This window comes from Musa acuminata, chromosome BXJ3-11 (assembly GCF_036884655.1).
Source record: "Musa acuminata AAA Group cultivar baxijiao chromosome BXJ3-11, Cavendish_Baxijiao_AAA, whole genome shotgun sequence".
Lineage (NCBI taxonomy): Eukaryota > Viridiplantae > Streptophyta > Magnoliopsida > Zingiberales > Musaceae > Musa > Musa acuminata.
In genome coordinates, this window is record NC_088359.1 from 24,304,560 (window position 1) to 24,309,344 (window position 4,785).

A 4,785-nucleotide genomic window follows, 5' to 3' on the forward strand; every position below is an offset into this window, starting at 1 on the left:
AGTTGAAGTGATTTACGAATCGGCTTTCTTACCAAAATCACTTCTATCGAACGAAAGCAGTTTTCGATTTTAATCGCAGAAGGTTTTCCGCTGCACTAATTCACCCCCCCCCCTCTTAGTGCTCTTGATCCTAACATTGATTACAAACGTGAATCCTATGTTGTTCGGCATATCATTGGTTCATCCGACACTTCATCCAATCCTTCAGTGCATCATCCTCTCCTTCGGCGTATTGCCCAATCGACATGTTTACTCCTACAACTTTCAATATCCTTGGTGTAATGTTCGATCCTTCGGCTCGATGCCCAAACTCATGGCATGAAGTCCTTCCGGCACGTCGACCAATCCTCTAGCCCGACGTCTAATTTTTTTACATTCTATTCTGGCCCAACATTTGATTCTTCGCGCGTCAATCAATTTGCCTTTCTTTGATCGAGGGTAGTCTTGCGTCACTCAAAATGATGATTAGATCATAACTTCATCAATTGATTTCATCATCAAAATCTAAAATTCAACAATCTCCTCCTTTTTTATGATGACAACCAATTGATGATAGTGTTTAAACTAAACTCTCCCTATCAATATGCCATATTGAAATGAACCTTGAATTCAAGTAAAAGCAATTTTAATCATGATTTATATGTAATACATCATATTATTACTTACATCGTAAGTTCAAGTATTGTATCCAAACCATCATACATAATAAAATTCCATTATACCATGCATGATCATCATCATACCTTCTCCCCCTTTATCATCAATAAAAAAGAGAAGTACAACTAGCAAGTTTTTAAGATAATTTCAAATCATTGCATTTATCATCATATAAGCTAGCAAGTTTTTCATATATGAAAGTTAGCAAAATTTTTGCATCTTTTGATATGTGCAAAATAGTATGTTTGCTTTTTTTTGCGATGTTCAAGCTAGTAAGTTTTTGAAAAAGAATATAAGATAGTAAATAGCAAGTTTTACAAACATGCAAGTTAGCAAGTTTTAGAGATGTGCAAGTCTAATAATTCTTTGCTTCTTGAGATGGGCAAATCTAAAAATAGGCAAGATATCACCTTTTGCTTCTCTTTTGAGATATGCAAACTAGCAAGTTTTTGCCTTTCTTTGAAATGTGCAAGCTAACAAGTTTTAACTTCTTGAATTATGCAAGCTAGGAAATCTTTATTCCCCTTTGTCATTGTCAAAAAAAAAAAAAGGGAAGGTTACAATAGTACAAAACTTTTTCCATTACATCATTTTTCAAATCATTATATGAAATACATGTAGAAAAATTAACTTAGTGTTGAGATATATAATTCATGATTACAAATTTCAAGTTATGAATATCAAGAGACAAATTATGATTCTTTTGGATAAATCAAATAGTAAAAAGATGAGTCATAGTAAACGATCTTGATTCAAAAGGAAAACTCAAGTTATAAAAATCAAGAAATCAAGATCATGATATGACAAAGTATAGGAAGAGTTTATGCATTTGGGAGATTTAACAATTTGTATAAATTTAATATTTAAACTAGCAATTTTGGTGCTTTTTATATGCTAGCAATTTTTTTTCTCCTCTTTGTCATTATAAACAAGAAAGAAGTTGGTTAGAAAAATACAATGGTATAATTTTTTTTTTACATCAATGCTCTACTTATAACATAACGTTTACAACCATAAATACAAAGGAATTATACATAATGAAAATCATGTCATGAAAGATAATATCAAAGATCATATGAATACTAGAAGACATGATTCATTTTGACAAATCTCCTCTTAAATAATCAAAAATAAATCTTAGGAGATCAAATGATAAAAGATCTTCAAAAGAAATTTTAAGTCATTAATTCCGAAAAATTAAGAGAAAATTCATGATTTATTTGGATAAATATTCTCTTTAATAGAATGCAAGAATAATACAAGGATAGAGAGTAAGGGATCTTGATTCATATAAAGAAAATCTCAAGTTCTAATTCTAAAAAATCAAGATCATGATATAGATAAAACTCATTCAAATTTAAATCATCAAATCATCAAAATTACTTTCAAAAGATTCAAAATAACATAAATAGATTTATCAATCTCTTATTGAAAAATCGAGTTAAAGATAGAGAAATTTTCAAAATGCATTCCCTTTTTATGTGTCTTAATTTATGCGATTTATTTTATACAAGTATGCCTTTGTATTTTATACCAAATATGCATCAATGTTTAAAACCAAAAAAACAAAGTTCATCACGACAAAGATCAGTAGCATAACACATAAAAAAATCATCAAGCATGATTTCATTAAACATAAAGTATTTTCAATCAAAATCATTTTATTTTGACTAGTGAGCTTTGTGAAGTATGTTGGATCTCTAGTCATAAGCCTTAAGCATCTATTATCAAAATTTTTTTGTTGCTCCTAGCTTTCGATTGAAGAGATATCTACAAGAAAGGTAGGTTTCCTTTATGTACTCATTTGACTTTGGGTCCCTTATGATTAGATCTATCTATCTTGATTTTTGGCATAAGGTTATTTATGGTTCCTTTAAGAACTCAAACCAATTTATGCAAGTTATGTCTTTTAAATGAATATTTATATGCAAAATGATCATGTCTACCATAAAAATTATATTTATTTACAAGAGAAATATGTAACGTGGGTCCTTTAACAAAAGTGGTTGGCTTTTGTTGAGTTTTACTCATAAAGTTGATTTCTTCTTTTCTACGAACATGACTCTTATTGGCAAGAATTATGTTTAAAGATCTCATGAGAGATTATTGGATAGAGATCCACTAATCTAAGAGGCTTGGGTAGTTGGATGGAGATCTAATACCTAATATGGGAGGATCCATTGAGGTTAAGTTAACAGTGAACCTCTATAAATAAGAGGGATTCAGTGGTTCATAAGCTAGAGTCTTTGCAGAACATTGCCGAAGCATTGGTTAAACTAAACGGAATCACCAAGAACTCAAACGCTCCATACCTGGTCACGTAGGTAGTCTTCGCTTCGTCGCCTTCAGCAATGCGCACCTGCTAGTACCCCGACCAGAGGTCGAGTTTAGATAAATACTTGGCTTTGCCCAATTGATCGAACAAGTCTACGATGAGTGGGATGGGATACTTGTTCTTCACTGCCACTTTATTGAGGGATCGATAATCGACGCATGATTGGAGGCTCCCATCTTATTTCTTTTGGAAGAGAATTGGAACTCCGAATGGTGCTTTAGAACTACAGATGAGAACACTGCTTAGTAGTTCACCTAACTACTTTCTAAGCTCTACCAACTTTGGAGGGGGCATGCGGTAGGGTGGTCTCACTGGAGGCTTCACTCCTGGTTCCAGCTCGATATAATGATCTACGCCTCTACGTGGCAGTAGAGTCTTCGGTAACTCAGGTGGCATAATGTCTATGAACTCCTTCAGGACGTTTGCCACCACAGTAGGTTCATGAATGACTTTCTTGTCGAGTGGCTCTAGCTTCATAGCAGCCACAAATGTTAATTTACCTTTTTGTACCCCTTTTTTCAGTTGTAATACCAAAATCTGTTGGGTTCCTTGGTTCCTCTCCGAGAGATGGGAACCACACAAGGGTTGTCACCTCCCATCATACATAAGGAGTTTAGGAACATCATTGGCACCAACTTCGCCATGTGCATAAACTCCGTTCCAAGAATCACTTGGAAGTCGTCCAATGGCACCGCCATCATGTTTGTAATCTCGCTCCATGTTTCGATCTTTATGGGAACTCCCTTTGCCAACCCAGAGATTTTCAAGGTGTTGAGATGGCTGGTGTTTCCAGGGTACTGAGATGGCTGGTGTTTTGCGCGTAGCTGCGGCTTGCAGAAAATAAGCCGTGACACATGAAAATGGAGTTGTTTTGGGCAGTTCAGCTCGGCGCGGCGAGTGATCGCACTATAGCATTGCAACTTGTTCGAACTTGCATTTATACAAGCAAAAACACACAAAACTAAGGCAAAACATGCTACCATGTCTCGGTACAAGCATGCAAAAGCGACGAACAGTTTATTGAACAAAGTTGTTGCGGGTGCGTGACGACCGTTTGTGACAGCTCGTTGAGCGGATGTTCCTGCGACATTTGAGACCCTCCTTCTAGTGCTAAAATATTGAGAGGAAGTATTGTCGACGATTGAGTCAACTAAGCTTGGTTTTGACCCAAAGGTATAGGGATGTCTTAGGGACCTTCGTGGTGGCCTTGGTGTGATTGTAGTGGCTCCGAGGAGGTCTTCGTGTAACTTTAACCTACTCAAGATAATTTTGAGATCGACTCAGTGGAATCTGGCTTCTCTATGGGTTCTTGTATAAAGGTAAGTGTTGAGAGCGGTTTCTCGACCTGGCCCCTCTAACTCTTGAGTTAATTCAGGAGGTTATATAGGGTGTGAGAGGTTTTTTTGAAGAAATGTTTGACCCCTGGGTCGATTTTTATACTTGATCGACTGAGAGGATCCTCTGTAATGGCCTCAACATCTGACGACAGTGATAAAAAGGAGATACAAGCCTGAATAAACTTTTGTAAACTATTATCGATGGAGGTTGATAGTCTATAACAACCTCCAATGTCATCACTCGACTAATGGTGATTCGACTTTTTTTCTTCCATATCAATCGTGATTGATTGTGAAAGTATTTCATATATATATTATATAATAGGTTGTCAAATACATGTATTACAAACAAGCAAACAAAAAAATATATTTATTTATCTTAAATCGGAAATAAATACTCGAAGGCCCTGCGAGGCACGTATATAAGCTACTGTAGGACCGATAGGACCCCTTTCT